This window comes from Halichoeres trimaculatus, unplaced genomic scaffold, assembly GCF_033239565.1.
Source record: "Halichoeres trimaculatus isolate MK-OKI-2021-1 unplaced genomic scaffold, fHalTri1.1 fHalTri1_scaffold_19, whole genome shotgun sequence".
Taxonomy (NCBI): Eukaryota; Metazoa; Chordata; class Actinopteri; order Labriformes; family Labridae; genus Halichoeres; species Halichoeres trimaculatus.
Window position 1 is genome coordinate 23,073,723 of NW_027437197.1, and position 24,427 is coordinate 23,098,149.

At 40.5% G+C, this 24,427-nt stretch overlaps 1 protein-coding gene across 2 annotated transcripts in view; it reads left to right on the plus strand.

Annotated features, from left to right (window-relative positions):
- erbb4b (erb-b2 receptor tyrosine kinase 4b) overlaps positions 1 to 24,427 on the plus strand; it is a 525,535-nt gene that overhangs the window by 172,087 nt on the left and 329,021 nt on the right. The gene's annotated exons all lie outside the window — the stretch shown is intronic.

A 24,427-nucleotide genomic window follows, 5' to 3' on the forward strand; every position in this document is an offset into this window, starting at 1 on the left:
TAGTGTGGTAGTTGTTTGATCTGTCTGGGAGTATGCTTTGCTGGTTTTAGAAAGCAGAAGTAAAGCTGTTTGCAAAACCACTTTAATACTAAAATCCAAGCAAATATAAGTTTTAGTAAAGAATAAATTATTAAACTGCTAGTGAAGCCCAGTGTCTAGGCCCAAGAGGCTCGACCTTGACCAGGTAGCCCATATTCAAGTTCAACCTGTGACACCTTTCCCACACCCACTTCACTCTGCTTCCTGCACGGTCATCTGTCCTGAATTCCTCAAATTAAAACATTAGGAGAACACAAAATTACTTGAAAAATGTATCTATATTTATGAGACTTAATAAAAGTTACATTCACCAGATAAGTCAAGATAAATGGCTTATTTCATGTTTGTATTTGTACAAACAGAAAGACCAAAATGAATCCAGAAATTGTTAAAAGAAAAAAAGGCATCTGCCAATACGGTTGGAAAAAAATGTCACATTTTTTCTATAAGAATGTCTTGAAATAAGAAACTTAACTGTCAAATACTTTTATTCAACCCTTTTTGAGATTTATGTACTCTTTGACAGTACATCTTTTTTTTTTTCTTAAAGATGCTATAAGGAGGATTTAATTGGACTGCCTCACCACCTTCTTGCCCAGAGTCTCACGCACACTGTTGCTAAGATGTGACTTTTAACCAGGCAGTCTTTGTTTTGGAACAAATTTTCTGTTTTCAAGACATTTTTCTTTACCAGATACAACGCCATGAGGTAAGGTATTTATCAGTACAGTTATGCAGGGCTGTTGTTTGAAGCGTGACAACAAAGAAACCTTGTAATTTTGTACCGTATATCAGTAGCCAGCTAAATGTAGTGCTATCGGCAGCCCGATGCTACGATGTATCCATAGGCTAATTTTACAACAAGCAAACTTTCAGTTCGTACTGTAGTTTAGTAGCCGCCCATACGTAGCTCTGACAGCCCATTGCTATGAGACATTTCTGTAACATTGGTGAATCCTAGTTATATCCTGCCAGTCATCTACCAATCAGAGCTAACGTAACCTCACTCTACATTTCATTGATAGACTCTCTAGTTTGAACAGACCACTGCAGAAAAGCTGCTACATGTGGGTTGGAATCAACATTATCACAACCAGTTTAGCTCCTGTGTTAAGCCCTGTTTCCACCAAGCAGTCCAGTTCAGATCAGTACGGTTTGGTACGGCTTGTCTCGGTTAAGCTTGGGCTTGTTTGCGTTTCCAGAGCCAACTGTGCCTCATCGTGGTAGGTGGCGTATGAGCTGGATGCCGATGGCAGCATGTAGTGTGAGGCCATACCAGTGCGACACAGTGTACTCCGCTAACAAATCCAGCGAGAAGAAAAACGTGACATAGCTAATAAAGAGCAGTTATGGATGACATCCAGCATTTCGGTCTCTGTAATAGGCATGTAGCTCTTTGATACAAAGTGCAACCAAGCTTTGTTTCAGAAAAGGCTTTGTGCCGCCAGGAGAAATGCAGCCACTGTTGCATGGTAAGTGACGATTCTACCAACCAATCAGCAGTCTGCAGTGTTGTAGCTCCACCTTCTGAGAGTGGATCAGTTCAGTCTGGCACCCATACTGAAAGCTCGTCTGGGTTAACTGGGGATCTGTCCCGGGATACGTCAGTAATAACACCACAAAATGTGCGTCGTACAGAGACGAACCGAACTGCTTGGTGGAAATGCAGCTTTAGCCTTTAGCTCGTGCTCTATCACTCTCCTGTTTATCTTTCTTCAGCTCTTCTGTCCTTTTTCTTTCTGACAGTTAGGCTCCAGTGTCCACCATCACTACAAAATTAATCTCAGAAAGAAAAAAAAAAAGAGAAAAGATCTCTCTTCTCTCTACTAAACTTCGTCAGCCAGCGTGGTGTTGTCATAGAGACTTAGACGAGCTGTAAATCAATCCCGTTGACCTGATTGATTTACAGCAACCAAGTAGTAGTCAAAGATTTGTTTACTGTCTCGTCTGAATATTTTACATACTGCATATTTGCCTCTTGTTTACATTCTACATGCTGCATTCCAGCCAAATCAGCCTTTACTGCTGGAACAGTAACTGGTTTTAAAAACAGCCACAGACTTAAAGTGCAAAACAAAAACACATCCATGCTTGGACTTATTCTCCGCGGTGTGGTTTCCACTTTCAGTGAGTCCCTTGTGTGTGTTCATACACACTCCTCACTGTGAATGAACAGGGCACAGGTGGGAAAGACACAGGTGGGTCTGAATGAGCTCACACACACATGTACACACACATGATGTAAAGTCTGGAAGGGGCTATGGTCCATCTGCCATCATAGGTTCATGAGTGGGTAGTGTGTATGTGTGTGTGTTTGTGTGTGATCCTCCCCCATTCCTTTCTCCTCTCTCTTACTAATCCTCCCACTCATTCACACCCACACACACACTCACTCTTCCTCACTCTACTTCTCTTCTTCCTCTCTTTCACTCCCTCCTTCCTTCTTTCCTCCCTTTGAATCCTTATCCTCTGTGCTAACGTTGAAGGATGCTTCTGCTCTCTTTGTTTACCTCCTTCTGTTTTTCTCTCCCTCCCTCTCTCCTGTTTATGTTTGTGATGCCAGGATCGATCAGTAGGTTAATCCTAATACTGGTTGAGAGCTGTTGGCTGCAGCGTCTGTACACACACACACAAACACACACACACAAACACATACACTCAGCGCTCGCACTCAGAGCTCACACTAAGAGCTCACACTAAGAGCAGTGCTGCTGATTTTAAAGTAAAAAAAGCTTCTGTAAGTGGGCTATTTGGGATCATGGTCAGCTTCTAGCTGCTTATGCTCGCTGTGTGAGTGCATGTGTGTGTTTCTTGGTGTGTATTGGTCTTTTTTCTAATCCTGTAGTCTTTTCAGGTGTTTAGTTTCTGTCATCACTTTTTGTAACTTTTTACATACATACACCTGCAAGAAGTCTGCTGAGGCTTATTCCTTCATTTAGCTTTTTACGTCGTCTGAGGTCAAACTCAAAGGAGGGATTTTCTTGCCCTGTCATGCTTGACCTTGTCCTTTATGTTTTTGCCACAGAGAGGTGAGGTTGTGTGTATAGGTGTTCATCTAAGTTTATTCAAACCAAATGGATTTGAGTGAGTCACAGGAAACATTGAAAAATGTGTATCCCCAAATTTATCAACAAGTTTTTTAATCTGCAGAGATTAGCCAAATGACTTTTGTAAAATAGAAATGCATGTTATTGATCTGTTGCTGTACTTTCATTCACAGGGTGTGAAATATTACAAATATACCACATTAAACCTGACTCAGGGAAGATCTGGTCAAAGTTCTTCAATAAGGTTTTTTTTGGAAGTAGGGTTTCATGGGACAGTTTTGCCAGCTTGGAAAATGAGTCGCTGTAGTACGCAATTTTTAGGACAGCATATAGCTGCTTTCCTTACTGAGGGGTTAGCAACACTGGTATGACATACTGATCAATCCCAAGTATAATCCTGAGCTCTTTATACTCCGTGGTAACTTGTATTTATGAAGGGATATTGCTAAGGAAAATTCATTCATTCATTCATTTCTGAACTGCTTATCCTGTTCAGGGTCGTGGATGGCTGGAGCCTATCCCAGCTGTCATTGGGCGAGAGGCAGGGTACACCCTGGACTGGCCAGACAATCACAGGGCTGACACGGAGTCAGACAACCATTCACACAAACACCTATGGACAATTTAGAGTGTTCAATTAACCTGGTGAGCATGTTTTTGGACTGTGGGAGGAAGCCGGAGTACCCAGAGAGAACCCACCCATGCATGGGGAGAACATGCAAACTCCACATAGAAAGGCCCACCGGCCAAGTGAGGCTGCAGCACTAACTGTTGCACCACCATGCAGCCTGGTTTCTAAATGTTTTGCAAGTTTACACCAAGGATACTATTTTGGACAGACTTTCTGTAAACTAGTGAAATTTTGGATTTTGAAAATTGAGTGGAAATATGTTGGGCTTTAGGTAGAGAAGGAGGTAGAGTTGAAGCGGGCTTTACCTTCTTCATGTCATGATCCGTACCACTGGTTGTGCAAATGTGTTTTCTTTATATCCCCCCGAAACCAGAGGTCTTCAGCGGGGGGTTTGCAGAGGTACTGGGAGGGATAAATTTTTTTGGTTGATTGGGCTTTTTTTTTTTATTTTATTTATTTTTTTATTTTAGTAACTGTTTGCATTTTTTTTTCATGTTATTATCTTTGGACATATATCAGTGGATATACGGAGGCCCAACATGTCATCTTTCAGTCAGAAATGAACACATTCAGCAACGGAGCTGCTCTCTCAAACTGCTCACAGGTTCACTCTGCATTCACTGCTGGTTCCACAAGACAGAGGAAGACCCGCCTCCATCACTGCTCTGCCAATCACACAGCAGCATGTTTCATACTGGCTCTGTCAGGTTCCCAGTATAGCTTAATACTGAATGCACACTAACACCATATGATTATATAAAGTACATGTAGTCTCTCTCTCTCTCTCTCTCTCTGTCTGTCTTTATATATATATATATATATATATATATATATATATATATATATATATATATATATATATATATATATATATATATATATGCCTCTAGAAGACACCTGATGAACTGCAGTTCTTGACACTTGCGTTGGCTTTCCCCCCTCCTAGCCAGAGGTTGCTGCTTGGGTAAAACTGACCCCATCTGCAATTTTCTGTTGTGCCTGGTTACAATCCTGGGTCTCCAGCTGGTTCCTGAAAGACACCAAGCTGACCAGTATCCCCTGTGGGAAATGCACTCTGTAGGTCATTCAACTCCTTAAAAACTGAACTATCCCTTTATCACCTGATGAAAACTGCAAATATTTTCCTTTTTTCGAACAGGAGACATTTTCTCAAAACAAAACTCCATGCCCGAACAGCTTTTTGAAATAACTGCTGACAGAAAACTTTTAAACCTCTGCTATCAATCAAAACAAGTCACGGTGTTGCTCCTTTGATGCTTCTTAATCGATGGTTGTGGAAGAATTATTGCTTGTCTGGTCTAAAAATGCAAATCATTCAGCACCTTTCATTTGGCATCATTTATGAATGGTAAAATTAAACTTGAAGGGAATCTGTTTCAAACTCTTTGTTTGACATACTCACACTCCTTCCTTTCTGTCAGTTTTTTAGTTTCTCAGTGAGGTAACACCAGCCCGAAACCACCGTCCCTTGATTAAGACACAGAAAGAGAGGAGGACCTTAGACAATCTTTAACAAATACATCTGCCTTCAACTCACTTTGCTTCTCATTATGCTAATTTGAGCATTACTCTCAGCCGCAATATCATCTAGACTCAGAAAATTCTCAGACGTGAAGAAATGCCAAACAGAGCAGAGCTGCTTTCCTGCTCTGTATCTGTTTATTTAGCATCATTTCAACATGGGTGTGAATGGCTCTCCTGGCTTTCAGAGACAGCCTCAAGTGGACACTTGAACAACAGTTTTTTGCACTTCTGCATTGGCTTTATTTTTAACATCCAAGGCTGGTGCTTGACACAAAACCGAGCAGTTAGACATCTCTCTTCTCAGCCTTACTATAACAAATGCTCCTATTTGCTGAAATGATGTGCATTTTCTGTTGTTGTGTATAGAGATAAAGCCACCAGAGTTCAAGACAGAGACGACCTGTGTGATGATTGCTCCTCAGAGGAAAAAAAAAGGATGCTACAGCAGCGCTATTTGTTTCAGTTAAAGACCACTGGAATTATCTCCAGGAACGCTCCTCAGAGAGAAACAGTCTGTGCGCAAGAAGAACTTCTTTTGAGTTTTTGTATGCTACCGCCCACCAGGTTTACCACATTTTCATACTGTATCATGAGTCTCTAAAGACTTAGGTGGAAGACCAGCCAATAACCACTGGTTATTTTTGCTCTTTCGCCTGGTGAAATCTTCATACAGCTCCTCTGTCTTTCCTCGCTCTTTTTCTTTCTTACTTTCATCTGGTGGCTCCATGGAATTGATTTCTACCCGCCTGTCTGCTGCCTTTGTGAGCAACGGAGAGGGAGAAAGAGTGAGATGGAAGGCCCTATTTTTCCTTCAAGGAGGGTTTCACACTCCTCCCTCGAAGGAGGCTTTTCGTGCTCACCCCCTTTCGGTATTTGGACAAGATCAGAGAGAATATGTGGGCACGAATGCATCAGGTTCGGTCTGGCTTTTTTGGCTGGAGGATGCTGAGGAGACGGGTAGCCTTCAACCCACAGAATCAATTCACCAGCAGAAAACTTCACCGTACTAAATGATAACACACCTTGAGAGGCTTGGCTTCTGACACAGGAGAAAAATAGCAGCGAGAGAGAACTGTCGTGGGAGATATAAACATATTTTTGTCAGCAAGCCCAAAGTTGTCTCTATCATCTTGTGTAGGCAAACTGTACCTTTGGGGGCACAACAGTTTTTCCCTGCGCTTATGTCTTATGAAGACAAAACTGTCTAGCTGTGTGTACTGTAATGTTATTCAGAGTTTGAACTAGAGCTTCTGTCTACCTGAGGCGATCTTCTGTCTCTCCTATAAAAAACGTCTGTCAAAGTTTAGTCTAATCGGTACGATACGACTGTCTTCTATAAATCATCATCTAACTCTGCTTCAGCCTTTCCATTGAGGGGGCAGGATGCTGATGTTATAACTTCTACCCTTCTTGACAGTGTAAACAACACAATAGTTTGGACAAAAGCTCTGTACCTGGTGCAATATACCCACAGCAAAGAAGAAGAATTGGTCAGCACAGAGCTCTGTCTCAAACCCATTCTGCACCCCTGCCCTGATCCAAAATCTTATTACCTATGCCCTTGTGGCTGAATTGTAGCCAACTGCTGCATCTAGCTTTTAAAATATCTTGTTCAAGGACAGCCCATGCCATCCTTAACGCATACTGTTGTAATGTTGTGTCATGGTCTTTGATATCTCGTACAAAAGTACACAATAATGCTCAGCTGATGTGATGGGACCAGGTACCTTCTGCTTAGATTTCCAAGGTGAGTGGGTGCAGATTTGGGAGCACTGGGAAGACAAGATAACAGGGTGCAGTACTGAGCTGCTGTAATATTTTGTTTATGTCACTAAGTTAAAAAAAGGAGTCTCATTTTACTACTTTAAGCAGGACAGCTTGATGTAGAGCTGTGATGTGGCATTCTAAAGCTCGTTCGCACAGTTTGGACGGAGCATCAAGGATAGCGGAGGGAAACTGTAGTTACATCACGCAGTCAACATTCAGGTTTCTGTAACATGCAATCAAAGTTATTCCTTTTCACATGGTACACCAATTGAAACATTAACCACTTATACATGGACCCAAATATTCCACTTGAATTCAGTTTATTTGCTCAAACGGAAATAGTTCAACCTTTGTAAACACCTCTATCCGATAGAAAAGTGCCGATCTGAATGGACATTTATTTGGTTTCACAGGAGTGGAATATTCCTTTCCCCAAACCGATTGAGGTATCATGTATCCACTCAAATGTAAAGCTGTCAGGGTGTGTTCTTTCAACGCAAGCGGATGTAAGATGCAACTAGAGACATTCCTTAATTTTAAAAACGGCGGCGAGAAGTCAGCACTGGACTGCTGCGGAAAGTTTGGTTTTGATCAAAACTTTGAAAGAACTGAACATATTTTCAAGACTGGATAGACAAAAAACTTGCAAAGAAAAAAAAAAAAACTGTCATCCTCCATCTTTGTTAAATCACATGATGTATATGTTTTTCTGCGAGTCCATTGACTATTATCTTCGGTTATAGAGGCACATGTAGACTAGAGATTGGAATATTAATTTCCATGTATACTATTGTTTTTGGAAAAGTCATTCAGAAAGATTCCATTCGGAAAGACGAAAAAGTCCCCATGTAACCGTGGCTAGTGATGCACAGACAACATCTCAACCACAAAAAACACATGGCAGACTTCTTGTTTTAAAAAGACAAAGATTCCTCGTGAACAGAACATGCACAAAACACAAACTAATGCTCCTTTGGATCGAGATATCCCAATAGGTGTACCCATGACTAAATATTCTGGTTAGAAAAGGAGAAACCTAGGGGTGTTTTTTTGCATTTTTTTTTTCTTTTAAACTGGAATATGAGCACAGTCCAGTTTTTCAAAAAGGTTATTGGTGTTAACATGGTCCTTGCACAACTGGGTTATTGCTATTATTCCAAATATGAAAGGGTTAATGACTGCATGTAAATGCACTGACTGTTGGAACAATTAGGGATGATATGCGAAAGCAGCATTCAAGGAAATATTTTCACTGGCAGACAACCCTGAATCAAATATCACTCACTGAATGAGCCATGAATATTTGGTGAGAGGGAGTAACCCACTGAGTGAAGAGACGTTCAAAGGATGTCTAACTTTGGTCTCCTGAGGGTGCAGGCTATTACTCCAGATAACGTTTTTCCGACATTTACTGAATGTCAATTTATGACGTCTGCAGTACCTCTATATAAGAGTTACTCAAAAAAAAGAAAAAAGGAAAAAAATAAATAATCTGTGTCCATGCCGGGTTTCAAACCTTCCATTTCTAAAGGCAAATCCCTAACAGCTGTTTGATGCCATTTTTGCTATTTCAGGCATTCTTTTTGTTTTATACTACTTGCAGAAAATGCAAACGGTAAATACAAAATGCGTTTTCACATTAAAGCTGCTGCTGAGCCAAATAAAGCTACAGGAAAATGACCCAGTACAAGATAATCAGGATTTTAGACTGGAGACAGAAAACGTAAACAAACAAATAAAATACTATGTGTATTCAAAACTAATGTTTAAAATTAGACACGAAATGCCCAAAAATGAAGTTGAAAGGACATCCTTTGAATATCTGCTGGTGCAGTGGGGAAGAACTGTGGACTTCATAAATGGATGTTCAGTAGACGTTTGAGTAACAGTATCAGTCACTCCTGCTCAGACGTCCACTTGACATCCAAAAAACTAACGTTCAAATGATGAACTGCATATTGACATTAAAATGGGGGCATGGTCAGACATCCAAATAGCAGACTTAATTTGAACGTTGTGTAGTCGTCCAGAATTGGTCTTGGATGGACAGATGTGATATAGAAAAGATCTGCACGTCCATCAGACATCAAATGTTTAGTTGAAAACACTGTGAATGGTCAAATGGAATATTAAAGTGTAGAATTTGAGGACTCCATGCTGTTTTCTTGGAATACTAAAAACTTGTCAAAGCACAGTTTATCAACCCATTTGGTCATCCAAATAATTTCTCCACAACTTGAGTCTGGTAGCAACAGCCTCTGAGTGACCTCAATGCTTTAGAACATTTCCTTATGGCCGTTTAAAAATGTCTTCCATCGAGCTAGGAGGCAATTAAATTAGCAGATCATCTCTCTGGAAGCAGATAATCCTCAGCTCTCAGTGGTCGACTCCATCACCCTGCGAGGATCTACCCTGGTGACTGAATGCATTTGCACAGCCTCTTGTCATGGCAAGAGATGCATGCTGTGCCCCCCTCCCCTCTAATCTCTTCGCTGTTGAAAATGCAGCAATTCATCTATGTCAAGGCAATTTATTTAAGACACGCAAGTTCTGAGCCCTGGTAGATTTAAAGGTTGGGGGGAAAAAATCTGCAAATTTTGATTTGTTTGGACAGTTTTGGCTGGGAGGTTGATGGAGAATATCTTCAAAAGGAGGTGAATTCAACAACATTACATATTCTGAAAATATGATCCCAACATCATCTTACTCAGAAAAAAGGTCTGTGAAATATCTGCTGAGAATATTAAAACACTTTATCTGAGCTACTGAGTGAAATCAGAAGCTCAGATAATTCATGATTTTAACACAACGGGTATTCAGATTTATTTCACAACCATGGAAAATCCTTGATCCTCATTGGTCAACAGGGATGAATACTAATGATATTTGAAATGATACGGTATCAATACTCAGTACCTGGAAAATCGGTATCGGTACTCAACAGCACCAGTTTTCAGTACTTTTGAATGTATTTATGTTGTAATAAATATTGATAAGCTTAATAATAAAATTTCAAAGTTTTTTCAATTTAACACATTTATTCTTCCATGTATAGCCTTGCAATGCTGTCTTCATGTCCAGCATGGGAAATTGCCTACTCTTCCACTCCCACACAGTCACAAGAATGTTTTTAGGTACCAAAACATGGAACCGTTTGATTTTTTGCAAATTGGTATTCAGTACTACAGCAAGAATTTGGTTGGTATCTATAAAAATCTGAACTCAGAATCCATCTCTATTGGTCAGTATTCCAAAACAAACAGTATCATGTTGTGATCATAAACAGCAGACTAACTGTAATTAAATTACAATGTTTCCATTCACCAAGAGAACACTCTGAAACTAACTTTTATTAATTGAGAAAAACAACACAAATCATGGTTTTAAAACCAATATACAACACATTCTTTATGAACAGCCAGGTAACAAGCGTGAAAATGTACAGTAAGCAGAGTTGTTCCAGTGAGGACGACCCCCTCAGGGTGAGACAGGACTGCTGTGCCTTGTGTCTGGCTCACTCTGCTGAGGTTTCTACTTACAAGAAAAACCTGCTTCCTATGTATTACTTCTTACCCATGAACCACTGAATAGAAATGTCATCCACACTGAAAAATGAGATTATCAGCAACAATATTACAGGTTACAGGTTACTTTAAACTACTACTTCTTAACTTTCCGATCAGGTAGAGCAGGATGAGATTAATTTACGGCACGTCAAGGTCTCTTTGACAACACCACAACAGCTGACAAAGTTTAGAAGTGAAAAGATGTGTGTTTTTCTCTGACAAAAAACGTTTTCTGTGATTAATTTTGTAGTGATGGTGGACACTGGAGCCTAACTGTCAGACAGAAAAAGGACAGAAGAGCAGGAGAAAGATAAACAGGAGAGAGATAGAGCACAAGCTAAAGGCTTAAAGGGCTAATCTGTTTGTAATAATGTTGATTCCAACCCACAGTCAGCAGTTATTCTGCAGTGGTCTGTTCAAACTTGAGAGTCTATCAAAAAAATGAAGAGTGAGGTTACGTTGGCTCTGATTGGTAGATGACTGGAAGGACATAACCAGGATTCGCTAAAGTTACACATTACAGACACGTCTCACAGCATCGAGCAGTCAGCGCTACGTATGGACAGCTATGAAACAAACTGACAGTTAGCTTGTTGTCATGTTAGCCTACAGATATGATGTAGCACCAGGCTGCCGATAGCACTACATTTAGCCGGCTACTACAACATTTGCTTGATGATTTTCTAACTGTAACGCTATGTAACTGTACTGATAAATTCCTTAACCCAGAGCGTTGTATCCAGTAAAAAGTGTCTTGCACACAGAAAATTTGTCTCAATCCAAGCTCAATTTAATTTCAAAACAAACATGCTTGTCTAAAAGAACTTATCGTGAGTGTAGTGGGACTCCAGGCCAGAAGGTGGCGAAACAGTCCAATTAAAACACATCCTCCTTATAGCATCTTTAATTTGAAAACCATGCACATCCTGACTTTAGACTCAAAATATGGAAAGTATTTTTGTGCTGTTTTGTGCTCTAATGCTCTTGTGATTTTCTGCATCTTGTATTTCAGACATGTACTTATTCTGAGTTCTGTGTTTGTAGCCAGAGTGTTTGCTGCTGTTTGCTGTTTTCCTTCATGTGTGACTTGAATTCTTTCGGGACAGAAACCTCCATTAAGCCTTGGCCAGAAAAAGCTGATAGTGCAATCACGTCTTCAAGGGCTCTCACCTTGTTTGACGTTTTGAATGCTGCCCTAAACTGAAGCATACTCACGCATCTTTACTTTGGGCATTTTTTTTTCTTTCCTCAACCCACACAAACACACAGGATTGCTTTGACTCCATCGTGCTCTATTTGCAGTTTCTTTCACGTCACTTCTGCTATGATTCATTTTTTAACTTTGTAAATGACAGAAGAGTGAGGCAAGAAAGGAGACGTGATGGTGGGTGAGAGGAATAATTGTTGCCTTTTTCTTCATGACATTTACAACAATTAGAGAGTGGAGTTTGCATGTTTTTCTGAAGAAATTATGTTCTGTCTGTCTGCCTCTATTGCGGGGCTGTTGTTCAGACACCGTGTTGAGAAAATGAAAACTCAAAACCATCAAATACGAATGAGTGCTTCTTTTGTATTTTTGGGCAACTGTGTCAACAATTCAGTGATGGAGCTCGCAGAAACACGACTATTTCCATCTACCACTGGTTTCCAAATCAGTGCCATTGGTTTGACTTTGCTCCTGAACTTCCTGCACCCTGTCGAGCTAGGAGAGGGACTCTGTGATTCCCTCTCAAAGTCATTGTGGTGAATTTGGGAGGTGGAAGATTTACTGAGGCCGAGCAGGCCAGTGATGGAGATAGCTGTGATTGCCTGGATCTGTCGCCTTCTGCCTTGGTTCACCGCCAGCTTTGTGGTTTGACTTCCAATCGACTTCAGCTCCAGATGTTCGCAGCTGTATGCCTGGTGTGTTTGTGTGTGTGTGAGTGAGAGTGGATTTTTTGGCTTAAGACAGGTGGGTGTGGTCATACGGGTATATGTGTGGAAGGGCTGCCATTTGTGAAAACGTTTTCTAGTCTGACTTTTATCTCATTTTCACTTTGTTGTAAAGATGTCTAAGTCAGAGGTTCCTGAACTTTGCAATACCAGGGCCCCAAACGGTATTAGCTTCTGGCTGAGGATGCACTTTGAAAACCAACAGGCAATGCTTCAGGATATGTAAAGAAACATCAACTTTAAGAATGTATTTTCAAACTTTTATACACTTTTCAATAATTATGACATTTGTTTGGAATAGGACATTATTAACAAACAAAAGCTAGAGAGCCTCAAATAGTAGTGGGCGATATAGCCTCAAAATTATATCAAAATATTTCAAGGAAATTTGCAATAACAATATTGATACTGCTTCTGAATAACAGCATTTTTTTTTACACACACTGTATAGAAGCCACTTTTCCAATAAGTCACTACTACGACACAAGTTTGAAATGTAGACATAGTAAGTAGGTCAGAACCAGAGGAAATCTGACGTCACGGACGAGTAAAAGTTAATCTTGGAGGTGAAAAACTTCATAATTCTACACAACACAATACATTCTTTCTATAAGGACACCAACAGAAAGGAGAAGGCATGGACTGAAGGAGCTGAAGTTTTAAGAGGGCCAGATGAGCTTAGCATGCTAATTAAATATAAAAGTACATTGTCATGGGTGGGGTTCCTGCTGGAACATGTGGTTCTCCTGTATGTTTTGGGTGTCCAGCTGCTATTGGCGCTGCCCTGCACTGTACTGCACGGCGCTGTGCTGTGCGGCGCAGCACTCCAGGGATGCATCAAGTATGAATTGGCACACGCCCAAATCGCGGAACTGCTTTAGGTGTTATTTAGGGGAAATGCTGAAATAGGGTTCGGATGTTTGGCTCGACCACACGTCCATCATAGAGGCAAAACAATCCACTGATAATAACATAGCTTTCACGTCCTCCTCACGTGTCTTCATAGCCTGGTTGTATTAGGCCGTGTGCTCCAGCTTTGGGTGGTGGAACATGTTTGTGGTGTTGCCGCCCTTCAGGGTAATAGTTCTCTGGCACATTTTCCGTATGATGTATGCTGCGTGTCTGATTTTTTGGTCAAACAAACCACCTCCACATCACTGAGGTAGCTCCTCCTTTAGGCACCAAATCCTCATATGAGGACGAAGTTGATGCTGCTGTGCTGCTGTTGCTCTCGGCCATTGTTGTTTTTGGTACATGACAGGGAGCGTCATACGTCAGTGTGTCTCTGCACTGTAAATATCGCAAAATGACAAATTTATATCACCAAAAAAATCATATCAATATTATCGTAGACGCTATGATATGGCACACCCCTAGCCTAAAGTCCAGTCTAGTATTTTAGATAGCTTAAAAATTTGAACAAATGGCCAGTTCGAGACGGATCATGACATTGTCGTGCTGAAGTTACAGCGGCCACATAAAGCACGGATAGGTATGATAGGACAGGTGAACCCAGCACTTAACGTTTTGTATGTTCAGGACAAATGATTACACAAAAACAAACAAACAGACCAAAATTAGATGTAAAAGTAATTGGAAAAATAAATAAACAGATTCTATTTTTTCCATTTCCTGTAGTTTTCTGAGGCCCCCCTTGTGCTACCTGGCGGCCCCTATTTTGAAAACCTCTGGTCTAAGATCCAACAGAGTGTATTGATTAAAATGAATGAAGGGGTTTTACAGAAAATATTTTTAAAAACTTCATTGAAAAAAACAGATCACTCAACTTGATGAATCTAAAAATGGCAGCTTAACAGGATAGCGTCAGGAGAAAAACACCAATCTCTGGCTCTTTCATCAAGAAAAACAGCTCATCTTTCAGCTTTGCATTCTTCATCTGCACATAGGTAGCTTACACCTGAGTGAAACCAGCTTGCAGTTAGTCTCTGGGGATCATGAGAGGGTGTTATGGAAGTGCACCAAGGTAAAACAGAAGCAGACAAAACAGGCTGAGGGGAAGAGACTGCACAGTAAAATAAATCGACTCCCAGGAGCTTTGAACATCACAACTTGATGTGTTCCCGTGTCTGCTTCTCCATTCCTCCCCGTCCTGTGATGAACCTGTGGGCCTTGAGAACCAAACAGGAGATAGTCCTTTGATAAAGAAGAGCTCCTCGAGCCGACACATAACATTCTGTGAAAACCATTTGGGGTGAATATGGCTCATTTCGCATGTTTGTATTTTTCTTGTACCAGGAAAAAAAGGCCAGCGACAAAATGTGTTCCTACCTAACTTTGTTCTCTTCCAATTAGCAAACAGATTTAAGCTAATTGACCGAAATCCCAGTTTCACACCAACTGAGCCAATTACTTGTTAAATACACTGGAATGATGAGTAGCCTCAGAATTGCGAACTAATTTCCTGAAAAAGACTTAATTAGTTAAGAACGCACTAATTTCTCTCTCCTTTTCACTTAGTCTCTACTAAGAGGACTGACGCTCATTTTGTTTCTTTTTCACAATTTATTCCTTTTCAGGGCCAGTTTGTGAAACATCACTGCTACATTTTAGGTGATTTTCAACTGACTGCATTAATAGATGAAACCATAATGTGATATTGAGCACTACATTAAATTCATTACATATGAAAGTGACTAAAACATGACACCATATCTCAGTCATCTTTACTTTTCACTCAAAAAAAAAATCAATGAAAAAGTTGATCAGTAAATTAGACAAGCCATTAAATTCTGCTGTAAGCTTGAAAGTCAGAGAGAACTGATTGCTGATCTTGCAGAAACAAAGTATTTATTCCTTCTGGCTGCAGTCAGTGTGATACACATTTGCACATTACCAAAACGTTGTTTCTCATAACTGCCTCGTCATCTTGTTTTTGCAACTTCTTTGTGACTCATGGAGAAATGTCTGTGTGCGTTACTTGTGTACTTCAACAACAGACATGCTCTTTCTGTAAGGCCTGGAATAACATTTGTTCTGCACTACCACAATAAAAAGACTGATTGATGCGGTGACTTCAAAAATGTAAATGTTGTGATTGAACACAACTGAATTTTACACAACTTTTGAAAAAAAATGGACAATCACAAGTGTCAGCTGACAGTGATGTCTTTATAAGACATTTACGTTAACCAGACCACTGAAAGTATGATTGACCTTTTCTTCACTGCTGTCACAGGGCAGGATCAAAACAATATTTGCATAAACCCCAGAAGGAATTTCAAGATTTGAAGATAGAACTTGGCAATAAGTAAGCAGGGGGAGATATTTCTAAATTAAATAGAGTACTTGTACCCTAGGTATCAGGAAGAAAAGATAAAGTGCATTTAAATGGATGCAGATTCAGAGACTGATGGTGCACTGGTAACAAAATTGTTTTTTTTCTTTCTTTCTTTCTATTTTTTCCAAACTAAATTTGTTGCAAGGCAAGAAAAATCCATAGTTCACAGAGAATACTGTGAACTCCTTTAAATAAAGCTTTAAGGTGAATCTTATGACTAAAATTCATGTTGGTGTGTAAATATTCAGGCATGGCATGAGCATAGGAGCATTATCCAACTTAATCTGTTAGCTAAACACCAAAGGAGAACAGCTGACAGTAGCTTGGGCTAGTTTATGCATCTAAAGTTAACACGGCAACTCCTGGTGCTCTCAGCCCCAGTGGCTCCAAATCTCTAGCCAGACTCTTCTCCTCTGTTGTTCCCAAATGATGGAATGAATTTCCTAACTCTATACAATCCACAGAGTCCCTTTCTACTTTAAGAGATGTCTGAAGACTCATCTGTTCAGAGAACACTTAGTCCCTTAATCTGAGCCTTCTCCTCTTTGTCCTCAGGGTTAGAATGAGCCAGTAGGTCTGAGACTCAGCTCTTAGTGAATTTTCAGCACAAATTACTGAATGTTGTTAAGGGTTGAAGTATATTGTTTCAGCAATTCATTGTGGTTGGTTGGCTAGATTATTATACAAAAAAAGGATAAATAAAAAGTCTTCTTGTACCTGCAGTCAAATAACTTGTAACACATTGTCACACTAATTAGGTTTTTCCTTGTGTCGTATTTCTTGCTTGTGTTGCACGTCGCTTTGGACGAAAGCGTCTGCTAAATGAAACTGTAGAACTGTTAAGCTTAATTGTTATCAAATTAAAGATGGAAAAATAGTTTGCAGAAAAAGCTGTGCATTTATTTGACACCTCTCTACAACATGGAAAAAAGCTGCATCAAGATCTCAGACTCATCATCAAGATTCTCCAGCTTGGCTTCTCCTCTGGTGGTGAACCTGAATTCAAAGCTCCATTTGGAACTTGTGAAACATTTTAGACCAGTTCATCAGGAAATGAAGACAATATCAATACACATCGACACTGCTTGTACACAAAGACCAGGTATGAGGCATGATGTACTCTTTTAAAATGATAGACTATATGATGAAAACTCCAAGAACTGAGTTAATTCATTTCTGTTGCAAAAAACAAGAGACCTGGGTTCCAACCAGCGTATTATAGAAGCTTTAGGTAAGAAGAAGTCATACTATCAAAACTGATTGCAGATGTAATAGAGTTGGTTGCTTTGAAAATTGATTTCTTTAGTTTGATCCTAAATCTTTCTGCCCATGAGGAGAAATATGATGAAAGTCCAACTTCACTCCACTCTATCCTCAGAAAACTCCTTTCACAGCACCACACTGTATATCAAAAACCCTGTATTCATCATAGAGCTGTACTTAAGTCAGCTTGCCTTTTCTCCATTTCTGCTGTCACATAACTCAACTGAAAGCTCCACCACTTTCCAAAAGCTCCACTTCCACCCAAGCAACCAGCAGCAGGGCCCTGACTCCATGTCCCCCTAGAGGGGAAGTTATTAGCAGCGCTCCCCCTGCTGTGCTGAGCTTGCTGCCTCTATGTTGAGAGCAAGGAGGTCAGCGCCTAGACAACAAAAACAGCTCAACAGTTCTCTACTTTCACATCATCATCCAAGCTGTGTGGACTGGTTGACTTGAACCCCAGACTACTCCACATGAAGAACCCAGTGCCCTACATCAAAGGTCGGCTGTGTGCTTGTGTGTGAGTGCCTGTGGATGGATGTTAGACTTCTGATGGTTCCATTTTCAGTGCATCAGTTGTTGTTGGGTTAGAGCCAAATCACACAAAAGTTCTGGAACAAAACTTTCATCTTGAACTGGTAAAACATTTAAATTCCTGTTTGACTAAAGATAGAATCCAGAACTCATGGGATGATAAACTGTGAGTGGCCAACGAGAATGACAGTATTGTGACACCATGATTCAAGGATAGTTTTAAGACAATGACGCAATTACAAAAATAATAATATTTGACGAACTAAATAATGCTAATGTGCATTTTGGAGCTTGACAAGAAGATGGACTGTTAAGCAACTCACAGCCTACATGCAGGCCACACACAGCAAACACAAACATAATATGCAGGCTATGTGCAACCAATGAGCACCCAAAATACAGGAGAAGGCTGGAACACACTACAGGATAATCGGGCTGATCTATTGTCCTGATCTCTAACTACTGAGCCAGCAAAGGTCTGATTGTCTGATGTTTGCAAATATCATCATGTGTGATTTTCCTGTGGTGTGGGGTGTGTTGAGTGATTTTGTCCACTCAGAGCTGCTAGGAAGGCCTCTGTTTGAGAGATCAGAGATAGTTGGCATGTTTAATATTAGTGGCTAAAAATCCTGTAGTGTGTGGAGCACTCTGAGAAGAGCAAAAGCCAATCAAAACGCGAGCTGACTCAATCCTAAAATACACCAGATACATATGTAGTGCAACTCCATTGTGCGTCTTGACTGACAGACAGCTGGAGTCACAGACAGAGAAGTTCCCAGTTCCCACACTTCCCCCTCCATTGATCAGTCTCTCTTCATTCATGTTGGGCTATAAAACCTCAAACCTGTTGACTCCTGGTCTGTCTCCACTCATTACGTCTGTTTATCATCGTAGTCAAGTTAAACACAAACTGATTGTGACATGGTGTGTTTTATTTTGAAAGTCACTAGGTGTTTTTAGGTTGTTTCTGATCACTACTTCCTGGCCCACTCAATCTTCCCTATGCTGAATTTATGCATCACAGCTCTGCGTCCATCAAAAACAGGATGGTTGTGTATTACCTGTGACATGACAGACTAGCCACACAGACCGACTGCAACAGAACGGATCCAGTGTGAGGTGACACATAGAGTTGAATGAAACATATTTGATCTGTTTGCCACAATGCAGATGCATCTGGTGTATTTTAGCCGTCAGCTGACTGAAGAGAAAGTAAGAAACATATTTGCAATGTATCTGTGACAACTTTACTCACCACCAATCATGCTTTAATGCCCGTATTCCCACCATCTCTGCAACTTTTCTCTTAACCATTTTTCATTTTTGTAGATTTTTTTTTTTTTTAGGCTGAAAACAACCATCATTGCTTCTTTCACTTTGTCTGTCATGTAGGTTTACACCAAAGTCATGTTTTACTTGGCAAGATTTGGAAAATTGAGCCTTATTGTCTGCTGAAAAATCAGATAGTGTGCAGTTTTCTCCGGAGTGCACACCACATAACTTTGTAGAGCAGATGGACCTGTCTGATTCAGTTTCTGAAAACCTGCAGATCCATCTTGTCAGGCTCCATTGACCAATGAATTCACACGGCTAAATTCTAACCGGCCCAATCAGGGAAGAGAGGCGGGAGCTCTGGAAGAGACGAGCAGACATGGTGTTGGCAGACATCTGTACTTATCAGGGTTCCTTTTATTCTCAAGTTTATTTTACAAAAACACCACATCATACTGTGGCTTGAAGTGGAGTGGTCTGTGAAGAGTGTGTCAATCAGAATGGTTGTCCAATCATCAGCTGCTGAGTTGTTTTGAAGGTCAAGCCTCTGAAAACAAATCTGAAGAGCTGCTTCTCAGATGGACTAGTGAAATATTTCCTTGGCAATTATATAAAACGATTCGTGTAGTGTGTCAGGTTGTACACCACACACTATGAAATCAGAAGAGATCTTGTATGATCTGTTGTTTATTATCATCCAATATGTGTTTTCTAAATGTTTGAAGGTTTGAAGAATCCTGTAATGTGTGCAAGCCTAAATGTGTTGCCGTCATGCACCCAAAATGCAATTTACATGCAGCTTACATGCAACCAAAGCAGGAAACCGTCAAGTGTTAACCTGGAGAGTAAAACTGGAAGAGAAAATGTGTTTGACAGTGTAGGAAAAAACTCACTTTTACCCTGCAGAACCTGGCCTAATAGTGAACAGCCATCCCTTACAGATACTGATAAGTATCAATCAATATGACAAGACCTGTAATACAGCTGGGGAACAAAAAGTTGTCATTTTGCCAAAGTTGTAAAGTTCCGTTTGTTGAAAAGTATGGTTCAGTTTAGACGGAGGTTAAATCTTAATGAGTCAGTGGACCTTCTTCTGTAAACAAATGCAGCGATATCCGTAAAAGCACATATTCGTGTTTTTTTTTTAACTCCTGTGGTGTACAATGGCTTAAATTGGCAGATTCTTAATTTGTATGCAAATCTTCCACAAACTAACAGCTCTCACACCCTTTCATGCCAGACAATATTTTTGTGCTTAGCTTGTGTGGGAGTATGGGTTTATTCAAATGTGTAAGAGCAGGAGTACACCAATATGCATATTTACATTGTTTACATCAGCTGTTAATTAATTCATTTTACTGCTTTCTCTATGTGTAAAGAGTGTGTGTATGTGTGAGTAAGTCCACAACAACATATGCCATCACTTGCATTAATTGGTATTTGGTAAGCTAATGTAGACGCTGCTATGTATTGTGCTTTTGTTAGGAGATTGTAGAGTCTTCAGTTGCGTTTAACCTCTATGGGTTTTGTGTGTGTTCAAGTCAGTGTGTGCATGTGTGTATGGGATCCAGACAAACAGACAGACAAATAGAGATGATGGGAGGGAGGGAGACCCCAGAGGGAAACAGCTGGCTTTGAGTCGGCAGAAGTATTTGTCTTAAACAATCTCCCCTTTACAGGTTTACTCAAGCCATGCTAGTAGTAATGTGTTTTTGACTCCCATTGACTCTAAATTGCATTTCATTCGACGCCCTGCAATCCACTTCCCCCTCGCCTTCTCCCTCTGTCTGTCTCCCTCTCTTTTTATTGCATCTCATTAGCCGTGGGGAAACGGCCCAGCTGCTGCTGTGATGCCACTCACAGCCAATGCGCCCTGACAGATTCCAATTAAGTTGGAAAATGTAACGTATGAATATTAGAAAGTACCCTGACACAAACATCATCCCTTCTTTTGTTGCATTATGCAGCTTGTTGTCAGGGGTCTCTGCTGGTCCACTGTTTCCTCTCACTTTATTTCCCCACTTCCTTCCTCTCCCTCGGCTGCATCCTCCTTATCCCCCTTCTCTCCTTGAAGGCTGTTTGTTTAACAGCTGTAAATATGCCCGCTATGCGCCTAAACTCTCATTTAAAGCCCAAGATGTGGTTTTGTCAATTGCTGCATCTCTATTTGGCTTCCTGTGCTCATTCCAATAAACACTTGCAGGCAGGGGAGGGAAATAAATGGAGAGTCGACTCAGGAGAACATACAAATAAATGCAAACCTGTATGATATCTCATTGCTATGTGCATCGATTATATCAGTGTTTGCTGAATCGAAAAAAAAAAAAAAAAAAAAGCCATTTTGTCAGACAATAAATGTGAGTGAGTGTAAACTCTCAGTTTTCAGCTTGGTTGTTATTTTTTCCTGTATGTCAGTGTATCTTTTTGTCTGAGACTGAGCGAGCAGCCCTGAAATCTGCCAGCTCTGTGGCGGTTACATCAGCTCACAGCTCAGTAGCACAGCTTCATTCTGACAGACTTCCGTTGCCCCTGTGCTGAATGAGAGCATTCCTCCGAGCTGCAAGTTCCTGCAAGTGTGTGTGTGTGTGTGTGTATGTGTGTTTGTGTCCCGCTGTTAGAGCCATGAGGCAGAGCCAGGACCCCGTAGCTGGGCTGTAGACCATGTGTGACCTCATCTCAACCTGGCAACCCACTTCGCCTCAGATGGTGATAAGCGGGATTGCCAATCTCACTGTCTGTCTGCCGACTGGAAGTAAATTAGTCACTTTAAGTCAGTCTGATGTGCTTCAAACCCTCCAAAACTGGAGCTGATAATGGACTAATAATGGCTGTGGTCAGCAAAAGGAGATATGGAGAGGAGGGGAATATGTCTCATTATGAAGGTCGTGAAGTGGTTCATATGTGAAGTGACTGTAAAACAGGACGTTGGTCTAACCACAGTGCAGCATCCTGGATCTCTGCACATTTGAGTAGAATATCCATTGACAACTTGGCAAAGCTGCCGTTGGAAATCTTTATGGGTGTGAAGTGTGCTTTTGAAAGTGTTTGTTCTCGTTATCATTGGCAAGCGTCACAAACAGTGCAGCCAGTATTCTTTGTTAGAGCTGCTGGGAACAGAAGACACCTTTCTTCTTCTTCCTCTTCTTCTTCTTTTATTCATGGGGAGTACAAGTCAAATGAGGTTGTTCCTGAAAAGTACTTCAAAATAGCACCTTTTATTCCAGTTCTCTCTTTAGATGAAATGTCATGTTGTTACCGTACCACCTCACCAGCACCCTGTCCTGTTTACTGGGAACCTGCTTTTTTCCACTATGTGAAAACTTCAGAATTTGGAGAGCGCTGTGTTGACATCAGTGTATCTTAACTATCATCTACCTCAAGAGCTAATTTGGGGAAACTAAATAGTGTGAAAATCTATTGCAAGTTCATCTACACTGGAAAATTTGAAATCTTATCAATTGTTTTGTCTTATTTACAGTAGAAAATGTCTTTTTAGGCTTAATATAAGCCAGATTCACCTGATCAGGCCAGAAAATGTCTTGTTTCGTGACATTTAAAGACAAAACTGTGGTCTGAATCAGTTGTAACAAGTGAAAAAAATCTTTCAATAGAACAAGAGAAAAGTAAATTGTTTTGAGACATTATTCTAGTTTTAAGTGATTTTTTCTTGCTTCATTGGCAGATTTTTCTTTTACTTGTTACAAGTGATTTTATTTTGTCTTTAAACAACTTGAAACTACATTTTTCTGGACTGACCAGTTGATGTGATTCATGTCGAGTATAAAAAGACATTTCTTACTTAAAAAAAGGCAAAAGCACTTGATAGGATTTCAGCTGTTTTTTTTTAAGTGTACAATATGTTGAGTGAAGTCAGTTTATAACAGAATGTGTTGGTCAGATAGGACAGGATAGGAGAAGTAACAGTATGGTGCAATAGGATGGATATGTTGTAATACGAAATTGTTGTCTTTATGTCCCATGGTAAACTTTTTTCTTGAGCATAAGAGTTGCATATAGAATAGAATAGAATAGAAAAGAATAGAATAGAATAAGTTCAGCCAGCCTCCGCCTCCACAGGGTCCAGGACTGAGCTTCTTCAGCAGTCTGTTCAGTCTCTGTCTCCTGGATCCTGTCTGCTCACAGCAGGCGAAGTTCTTCTGATGTAGTGTTGGTGTCTGATGTCAGCTCCGTTAGCAATGTCTGTGAATAGCATGATGCTACTCTGCCCTCTGGTATACCCTTGGATGCTGGGTTAGCATGGCTAGCTCGTCCATCTTATTGGAGATAGATCTTATGTTCCCAAAAACGATGGATGGAAGGACAGGTCGATGTTAGCATTGACATGCTACAGGCTGCTAACAGCTGATTTCACATGTAAACAATGCAGCCATGGTTACATGTAGGATCTCCAGATAAACACAGGAGAAAAAGTAATAAAAATATCACTGAAGCCACAAAAAAGTTTGGTGTCCGTGACCAACAAATGAGCCAAACAAAGTGATGATTCACTCCAAATACAAAGATTAGGAAAAAGAGACAAAAAAGTTACAAGAAACGGGCAAAGGAGAGAGAGCTGCTGCAAAAGGCAGCCATAGCCAACAGGGCGGCGCCTAGCAATGTGCTATATGCTCAGCTATAAAGGTTGTTTTTGACAACAGGAACTTTCCCCTGAGAACAAAGGGCTTTTTGTGGAACTATCTGCTTTTTAACACCAGGAACTAGGGTTGAAATTTGGTTCTGGGATAACTGATCTACCCCTTGAAATGTCCAAAACCTATGATAGCCAGGACCTGAGCTGAAGGTTTCTGATTGGTAGACCACCTCAAGTGCTTTAATGTCACTTGCTGTCCACAATATCATCACACACAGTTATGATTCACTTTGACTCATTGGCTGCCACCGACGACAGTTTGATTACAACCATTCACTGCGTCTGTGGAAGTCAATTATGTTCTCCAACGGAGTGAGGTGGGGTCTGGTGGAGTTTGTCAATCAATATCAGGCTTTTAAACAAGAGTAAGTAAGAGCCGATCTCTCTTTGAATGAGGAGAAGATGTGAGATGACAGAGACATGGCGAAATGTTGCAAGTCAGGAAAGTTGAACACTTGAACTGAGGATGTGTCCCAGCAGTTCAGAGAGAAAGAGTGTTGTGATTGTGAGAAAAGATGATGGAGATCACGGAGAGGATCAAAGGAAGGGGGTCTTATGTGACAAGTGTGTTGTATGTTTTTTTAATGAAAATCTTTAAGAGGGACATGAAAAAAAGATCCTACTCTTCTTAGGTAGTTTTGGTGTTTACACAGAAAACAATATTCTGTGGGTCTTGAGAGATTGTTCAAAATGGCCTAAAATTGGCTGGCAGTCAATAAATTTCTAACTCCTAAACAATCGTCTTCTTTGTGCTTGATAATGGGGATGGATTTCTGTCAGCACTCGGTGTTACGCTTTAAAGAGTGACCCTGTAGACTGGAGATCTTCCACCGAACAAGTCAGTGGATATCAAGTTTACAACAGCTGTTGAAACAAAGTCCATGG